General features: G+C 39.4%; 1 pseudogene; it reads right to left on the bottom strand.

Annotated features, from left to right (window-relative positions):
* Positions 1-1,210: 1,210 nt before the first annotated feature.
* Positions 1,211-1,309, bottom strand: LOC130036963 (uncharacterized; annotated as a pseudogene).
* Positions 1,310-9,746: the final 8,437 nt, after the last annotated feature.

Genomic DNA, 9,746 nt, shown 5'->3' with positions numbered 1-9,746 from the left:
TTTGGGCCTGGGCTCCTGTTTTGGGGGATACTTTTGATTATCATTTCAATTTCCTTGTAGTGATGGGTTCGAGTTTTCAAAATGTTCTTTGTTCAGCCTTGGGAGGTAATTGGAATCCAGTAATTTATCAATTTATTTCAGATTCTCTCATTTCCTGCTTTAAAGATTCTCAAAATAATCTCTGATGATCCTATGGATTTTGTAGTTTCTATTATGATGCCTCCCTTTGCATTTCTGATTCGGTTTATTAGGATTCTTTCTCTTTTCTTTTTGTGAGTCTTGCTAGTGGTTTATCGATCTTATTTATTTTCTCAAAGAACCATGTCTTGCTTTTGTTGGTCTTCTGAATTGTATTTTGGGATTATATCTCATTGATTTCTGCTCCAGGTTTTATTATTTCTTTCCTCCTGGCTAGTTTGGACTCCTTTTCTTGGTCATTTTCCAAAATCTTGAGCTGTAAGTTATTTTTGTAGGCCCTTTCTTTCTTCCAGTTGAATTCTGGCGGAGCTATAAACTTTCCTCTTAGAACTGCTTTTGCTCTGTCCCACAAGTTCTGGTAGTTCCTCGTTGTCATTTTTTCTGGAATCTTTTTATTTCCTCCTTGATTTCTTCTCTAAGCCAATGGTTGTTCATTACTTCCCTCAAATAAAATATTTTCTTGCCGAGTTTTTGTCTGTTTGATCTATTGAGAAGTGAGAAAGTACTGTTGAAATCTCCATCTAGTATTGTGTTGCTATCAATGTTTTTCTTTAAGTCTATTAGAAGTTGTTTTTACGTATTTTGCTGGTCTGTCATTAGGAGCATCTACATTGAGGAGGGTGAGTTCTTTCTGATGTACATATCCCATGATCATTAAGAAATGACCTTCACTGTCTCTTATAACCTTTAGTCTGAAGTTCATGTGGTCTGATACTAGTATTGCCACTGCAGCTTTTTGGAGGTGTTCTTTTCTTGAAGAATTGTTTTCCAGCCTTTTACTTTTAGCCCATGGTTGCTTTGATTGCTCAGATGTATTTCTTGCAGGCAGCAGAATGTTGGGTTCAGTTTTCTATTTCATCCTGCCGTCCTGTGCCTCTGAATTGGTGTATTTAGTCCATTGACGTTGAGAGAGATCATTGTGATAGGGATTGTTGCTATCTTTATGTCGAAATTTGGAGTACTTGTGGGGCTTGTCTTAGCTTAAAGTAGCCCTGTTAATTCTTAATGCAAGAAAAATATGGAACACTTTACAAGTTGGCCTGTCATCTCTGTGTAAGGATCATGCTAATCTCTGTATCATTTCAATTTTAGTATATGTGTTGCCAAACTCAGTATAAGAGTTGATTTTTTCCCCTATTTTTCTCTTCTGATTTCTCTGAGTGTTGTCCTTACTCACTCCTATGGCAGACAGTGATTCCCAATCTAGGAAGGTATTTCAAAGGAGCTTGAAGTGATAAATTTAGAACATTAATGTCCCAGAAGGAAAAGTATGGTTTTTACAATATTATATTTTACCATACCCAGGGCATCAGTTTTGCAAAATAATTCTTTTGGAAGATAGAGAATCAGTGTTGTTTAATGCTCTTCCCTGAAATCTTCATTAAGAAAATTAAACTGGAGCCTTTTGCTATTCTCACCTCGGTCCCGTGTACATCTCCAGAAAACGGTGGATGGCGTTGTCCACACTTTGACCACCTTGAAAGTAAGTAGGATTTTTCTCCTGAAGGAAGAGGTGAGAAGCATATTGATGATTTCATTCCACTTTATTACAAGTTAAACTTGAAGGGAATGTGAGACTCATGAGGCTCCTGTAAAGGACAGAAAAAGGGTCTCAATGTAGTGTAATGGCCCAGACACATTAACAACACAGATGACTCAAAGTAACCTGTGTGCATCTTTGGGTGTATAGTGAGTTTTATATCTACTCATAGTGATTCTCAGTCATTCCACATGGGCAAAACAGACCTGTAATTAAAAATCTAGTTCTCTGAGCAGAATGGACTTTCTTAGGTGATTGAACATGTGTGTAATATTTTATTACTAAGCACATACAACTGTTTGAATGATGTGTACTTTTCGATCAAAAATTAAGTCCAAATATCTCTGAAATGGCAGTCTCCTGATGCCGCACCTGGCTTTCCTCACTGGGGCCCCTTGGAGGGGGTGGGTTGAGTTTCCCTCACCACCCCGAGCAGAGACCTGGCAGCTGAAGATCTCTGCAACCAGCCATAGTTATGCTTAAGACCACTCTCACCACACTTGAAGGAGCCTCATGCATGAAGGAACTGGCAGAGGAACCCAGGTGTGCGGGACCCGGGGCTGAGATATTCAAGACTGCTTGGACCAAGAATGGGCCTCCTCCATCCAGATCCCCCATCTTCCAGTAGCTAAGTGTTACACCCACGGACTGCCTCTGGAGCCATGTAATCCCATCAATGGCCAAGATCCAGATACTGGATCTTGTTGATAAGATAACAACTCATATTGTCCAGTTCTCTTTCTCGGAGAACATGGCAGGTTACCAAGCGTATCTTGCCTACATGGCAGAGACTGGCAAGTTACCCGTGGTGTGTTCTATATGCCAAAACCCAGTAACAATGAAGTATCTCATTTCCCTGACCGTGAAAAAACCTCCAATGTGGCACTTGCTAAAATCTCAGGGCTAGGACGAATGGAGATGTAACTGGTGCATGATACCAGTATTCCTCCCACCATGCCCCCAAACATGCCTTTGTGGCAGGGCATTCTCTTTTGTTCTCTGGGGCCATGGCATGCCAGAGAGCCACTCGTGGTGGGCAACTCATGGTCTTGGCTGGCAGGACGAATGGGCTGGTTTTACCCCTCACCCCCAATCCCACGAGGCCGTAGTTGCCCTGTCACCCTAGCTCATACCTGGCTGTCCAATAATCTCTGAGGTGGTGGGCATCGTGCCGCCAGGGGGGAGAAAGGCAGAAGCGACAAATACCCTTTCCCACCTGAGGGAGAATGGTGCCGTAGCTTAATGCATAGTTTAGTCACTTTTCTGCCAAAAGCCTCTGGGTTCCGAATTGGATCCACGTGCCTCTGGTGCTGTGGTCGTGCCGGATAGCCTCTTGTGGGGGTCAAATCGTGATCTTGGTGGGGCAGAAAGAATGGCTCTATGGCCTACTTTTGGCATGCATCTCCCACCCAGAGCGGGTCCTCCAAATACCCTTTAGTTGGTGTTCTGGCCTCTATCTGAGCTGCCTTTCCCCCCAGCATGTGATGTCGGCTTCCAAGGCCTGGAGCAAACCTCCTAGTCCTTATCACTCTATTCTTGGGTATTAGTCTCTTATTCTGTTACTTTATATTCCACAGATGAGTACAATCTTTCGATGTCTGTCCATATCTTTCTGACTCATTTCACTTACTATGTTGATCCACTTTATGCAAATTTCATGACTTCTTATTTTCTAACAGCTGCATAGAATTCCACTGTGTAGATGAAAGAAAGTGTCATTAACAAGTCATCTGTTCTTGGGCACTAGGGTTTTTTTTTCCCAGATTTTGGCTATTGTGAACAGTGCAGCAATGAACATACAAGTGCAGATGTCATTTCGGCTGTACTTTTTTGCCTCTCCAGGCTATATTCCCAGGAGTGATATTGCTGGGTCAAATGGGAGCTCAATTTCTAGTATTCGGAGAACCGTTCATACTGTTTTCCAAAACGGCTGAACCTGTCCGCATTTCCACCAGCAGTGAAGGAGAGTCCCTTTTTCCCCACATCCACGGCAACACCGGTAGCTTTTGTTCTTTTGGATGTGGGTCAGTTTCAGTGGTGTGACGTGATATCTCTTTGTTGGTTGTACCTGCATTTCCCTGATGATTAGTGATGAAGAGCATTTTTCATGTGCCTTTTGGCCATTTGGTATCTTCTTTGAGAAAGTTACTGTTCATTTCATCATCCCATTTTCTGATGGGGTTGCATGATTTCTTCTTGTAGAGTTCAACCAGAGCCTTGTATATTGTTGATATCAACCCCTTATTACATAGGCATTGGGTGAATATCCTTTCCCATTCTGTAGATTGTCTTTGTATTCTGGTCACTGTTTCCTTTGAGGTGCAGAAGCTACTTAATTTAAGATAGTCCCCTTTGTTCATCTCTGTTTTCACTTTTTTGGCCAGTGGCATGTTATCTTTGAAGATACCTTTAGCTTCAATGTCGTGGAGGGTTTTGCCCACCTTGTCTTCAATGTACCTGATGAATTCTGTTGTGATGTTGAGATCTTTGACCCATTTTCATCTGACTTTTGTGCTTGCTGTTAGGTAGAGGTTTGAGCCCATTTTATTGCATGTAGCTGTCCAGTTTTTCCAGCACCGTTTGTTAAAGAAGTCTTTCTTGCTCCACTTCACATTTATTGCTCCCTTATCAAAGATTAGATGAACATATATTTGAAGGTGTGTGTCAGTATATTCAATGATGTTCCATTGGTCGGCGGCTCTGCCTTTGTTCCAGTACCATGCTGTTTTAATTATTATCGCTTTGTAGTAGAGTTTGAGGTTGGGGAAGGTGAGGCCTCCCATCGTCTTTTTCCCAAGAATTGCTTTAGCTATTCGTGGGCTTTTATTGTTCCATATGAATTTCAGGAGTGATTGATAAACTTCTTTGAAGAATATTATGGGTATCTTTATAGGGATCACATTGAATTTGTACAATGTTTTGGGGAGTATTGTCATTTTGACAATGTTAATTCTCTCAATACATAAGCAGGAGATATGTTTCCATTTCTTCGTGTCCTCTTATTTTCTGTTGTATAGGTCCTTCACTTCCTTAGTTAAGGTGATTCTGAGATACTTGATTTTCTGAGGCATGATTGTGAGTGGGTTGTTTCTTCATGTCACTTTCTTCTCTCTCATTATTTGCATATAGAAAAACCATAGACTTTTGGGTATTCATTTTATAGCCTGCAACTTTACCATATAAATCTATTGTTTCTAGGAGTTTTTTGGTAGAGGTTTTAGAATTCTCTAAATATAGTATCACATCTTCTGTGAATAGTGAGAGCCTGATTTCTACTTTTCCTACATGACTACCCTTAATATCTTTTTTTATATAACTCCTATTGCAAGTAATTCCAGTACTATATTCAACAGAAGTGCCAAAATGAATTTTTTTCTTTTTGGGTCACACCCTGCGATGCTTAGGAGTTATTCCTGGTTCATGCGCTCAGGAATTACTCCTGGCGGTACTCGAGGGACCGTATGGGATTCTGGGAATCGAACTTAGTTTGGTTGCATGCAAGGCAAACGTCCTACCCCTGTGCTATTGCTCCAGCCCCCAAAATGAAATTTTACTAAACACTTTCTATCTGTAAATTTCTATGCTAAGAACAGTGGTATAAACGGTGATATCTGAGTAATTTACAAGTAGATTATGAAGACAGATAATATAAAGAATTTCTTTGTATGAATTTCCAAAATGTGTAGCTTTTATTAAATATGTTAAGAATGAACCAGAGGTCTTGATTATACCATGAAAATGATTTCCCTGTTAGAAGTTACCCTTCTAAAATGCAATAAAGTGACACATTTTGAAAATGTTGATTATTCGTTCATTAATCCAATGAATATTTGTTAGTCTGGGGGTGCAGTGCCTCCAGGAAGCCAACCTGCACCCTCGAGGTGAGTGCATCTACAGTCTAATGGTGCCATCATGCTGCCTGATAACCCCAGATTTCCACTGTGCCTCTGGCTGGATCCCAACACCTCAGAACTAAGTTTCCCAAGAAATTAAACTCCCAAAAGATATGTGGGAGTCATGTTCACAAACCACCCCTGGCTCAGCTATACAAGCTAATGTATTGGTCTTGCTTAAGTGACCTATAAATAAATCTTGAAAGAGATCAAAAGTCACAGTTAACCCTGGACCTGCACACGGCAAAACATACTAGGGTAAATCGGAGGGAGGCAGGTTAGTTTGTTGCCCACGCAACCAGAACTCAGGGCAGCCACTTGCTCCCACAAACCAAAATCTCCACCATGCCCTAGTCTCATTACATTGTCTCAGGATGGATTTCACTGAAATAGAACAGCTGAAATTTCGGATATGCTGAAACGATAGCACAGTGGGTAGGATGTTTGCCTTACATGCGGCCGACCCGGGTTCGAATATCAGCATCCCATATGGTTCCCTGAGCTCCGCCAGGAGTAATTCCTGAGTGCAGAGCCAGGAATAACTCCTGAGCATCGCCGGATGTGACACCCCCAATAAAAATACTAAATTCCTTGAACAAACATGATGACCTCTTAGTACCTGTATGAGAACAATAATGCACAAAATTAAAAGGAGAGAGAAAGAATTTAAAGAGCCTGCCATAGAGACAGGCTGGGGGTGGGGTAGGGTGTTGGGGGATGTTGTAGGGAACCAGGGACATTGGTGGTGGGAAATTTACACTAGTGGAGAGAAGCATGTTGGATCGTTGTATGACTGGAAGCAAATTATGAAGTTTGTAATGGTCTATCTCACAGATATTCAATAAAAATTTAAAAATATATATCCTTAATTGGTAGCTCAGACTACTGATAGAACTTTGAAAACCAGCATATCTATTTTTGTGTTCTCAGTAGGAAAAAAAAATGTTACTCACCTGTGTGCAAATAGCTTGAAAATGCTAAACCGAAAGATACATCAATGCTTGTCTCTGGCATGAATACTGTAATTGCAGGTATGTTATGTTTTAGAATCAGTTCATGGACAAGAAGTCAAGAGAAGCAGTGGCAAAGAGCAACAGTATTGAATCGATAATGTTTGAGGAGCTTGCAAGGGAGACTAAAGATTTGGCATGAGAAGAGGGAAAAAAACGAAGAGTTAAGTATTAATAAGTATCATGACAAAAATGTAAGGGAGGACATTTTTTGGCAATCGTCACACTCTGTTGAGCTTTTGGTGAGGATAAGTATTAGAAAGTATCTTTCCCATTTAGTGGTAAAAAGGAAACTTTGATGGGTGCATTTAAAAAAAATTACTTTAATAATTAGAATCACCAAGAGATACACAGTTACAAGGTTGCTCATAATTGAGTTTCAGTCATAGCACCCTTCCAGTAAAATGGGGGTGTTTTTGAAGGAATATCCCTGGTGCGAAGACTAGGGCATCTGAATCTTAACACATTTCACCAAATATATGATCTGTACACACATGATTTACACTGTCTCCCCTGATCTTTGATTTACGTTTTCATGCAATATTTCCTTGTGAAACTCACCAAAAGTGAGGGTCCCTATTTAAGACAAGTACATGTTTCTCTGACATTATATATTTTTGGTTGCTGACAGAGTCTTTAAAGCAATGCTCAGGAGGTGTGGGGGCCCCACAGGCAATTCTCAGAAAACGTGTCCATGGTGCTTGGTGTCCTCTGAGGCTATACAGTCTTTGATACTCTGGCAATCAGGTGCTGCTGGGAGTCAAATTGAGAGCATGTGAGACAATTTCCATAAGCACTACATTATCTCCTGCGGCCCTGGGTATTAGATTGATGTCAGCATTCTGAGGTCCTCCCTTTTGTCAGAAAGCAGAGACTTGTGCAGGAGAAATTGGAAGAAACCTTAGGGTTTAGCTAGGTTGACTGAGTAGACGGTGATACCATTAAGATTGGAACATAAAGTAAAAATAAAACAAGAGAAAGATCTAACAATTATAAACAGGGCTATAGTACTCAAGAAGTTTAGAAACAGTCACATTGGCAAGTAGTTTTAAAAAGCATCCAGGAGAGAATATAGTATTATGAGTGAAAGAATCTACTCTATGGATTCATCTCATCCTTGAAATGGAAAAGGACAATGTGTTACAGTTACAAATTTACAAATAAGATATATACCATCGTATATTTCATCATATATTTCTGCTATGTTCCTATGCTTTACCAAGTATTATTCCAATTTTTAAATTTACTTTAATCATTAAAAGAGTATTTCTCTATATTAATCTTTTTAATGAAATATTTCATTAAAAACGTTTTTTAAAAAAATTATTTAAAATGTTTTATTAAAATGTTATTTAAAAAGAAACATATGGGCCACATAGTTATTGCAATTTGTAGAGGGTTTGTATGCAGCGAATCTGAGTTCAATCCCCAGAATCCTGAGACTTCCAGAAGTGATCTCTGCATACAGAGTCAAAAGTGAGCCCGGAGCACATCTGGGTGCGCTCCCTTCGCCACAAAAAAGGAAGAAAAGAAAAACATATAACTGATACTTGAATAACATAGAGGTTAAGGTTGCTAATTCCTATATAATTTTTGAAAGCCCCCAAAATTATTAGTTTGCTATTGACCAAGAAGATGTTTTTTTTTTTGAAGATGGTTTTTTAATAGTATTTACTTACATTGTCTAAGTAGTGATATGTGTGGTATAGAAATCTGTGCATTGTGATACATTTTAAAAAATTATAATGCATTTTATAATGGACTTTATAATACATTTGTATTTTATAGTAATAAGTGATAAATTATATTTCTGCTTTTGTGGGGTATTTGGGCCATAGTATGTGGTTCTTGGGACTTCTGACTCTGTGCTCAAGGGTCATTCCTGGTGGAGCCAGCCATTAATTTGGGTTGACTGTGTGCATGGTAATTGCTGTAATCCCTATACTAAGTCTGGGTTCCAATCAAATAAATTATCTACATATATTTTATACATTCATGGCATACTTTTTCTTAGATTCATTGATATATCTAGGATATATTGATCATCTTTAGGAAAAGATATTACCTGATTTTTAAATATTTGTAATTTGTGGGGAAATTTTAATTTCTCATGTTAATTTGTGCTCTTTGTCTACTAGTGAGCTTGAAAATTGTTCTTGTGTGGTACTACATGGAAAAAAGTATGCTAAGCGAAATGAGTCAGAATGAGAGGGACAGACATAGAAAGGTTGCATTCATCTGGGTAACATAAAGTAACAAAATAAGAGACTAACAACCAAGAACAGCTGTGATAAATATCAGGTTGTTCACTCCATGGCTTAGAGGCCAACTACATTCTCTAGGGGTAAAGGCAGCGCAGATAGAGAAGGGAGCACCCAATAAATGGTGCTGGGAAGATCTGCCCAGGAAGGGAGATGCCTGCTGAAAGTAGTCTAAGGACTGAACAGGATTGCCACCCAATGTCTCTTCTGCAGACCACAGCACCCAAAGGGAGAGACAGAACAAAAGGGAGTGCCCTACCAAAGAGGCAGGGTGGGATGGGGATGGGGGTTGGGAGGGATACTGGGATTGTTTGGAGTGGAGAATGGGCACTGGTGCTGGGATGGGTACCCGATCATTGTATTACTGAAACCCAAGCACAACAACTTGTAAGTCTACAGCTGTACCTCATGGTGTTTCACTAATGAAACAAAAAAAAAATTTAAAAAAGGAAATTGCTCTTGTGTTTACTAGTCATTTACACTTCTTTCAATACAGATTATATGATCATGGTTTATGCTTATTTTTTCTATACAAGTTTACTAGCTAAATACTGATTTATTTCACAGCACTGATTTATTAAAAACATTCATACTTTGACTATCATATTAATTGCCAGAATTTGTTGGTTTTACTTGTTTTTTGATCACGTAATTTGAATTTTAAATTTTTCTTTCAGATTCTAAAATTTTGACACAAATGAGCATATGTTTTTCTTTATCTTCTACAGTTTTAAACTGAGAACAACTGTTTGTTTTGTACAAATAAGATACCTGTGCATTTACAAGTAGTAGGGCGTTCGCCTTACAAGCGGCCAACATAGCCGACCTGAGTTCGATTCCCCCG

The sequence above is a fragment of the Sorex fumeus genome, unplaced genomic scaffold (assembly GCF_029834395.1).
Source record: "Sorex fumeus unplaced genomic scaffold, SorFum_2.1 ptg000070l, whole genome shotgun sequence".
Classification (NCBI taxonomy): domain Eukaryota; kingdom Metazoa; phylum Chordata; class Mammalia; order Eulipotyphla; family Soricidae; genus Sorex; species Sorex fumeus.
This window is presented reverse-complemented; position numbering and strand designations above follow the sequence as displayed.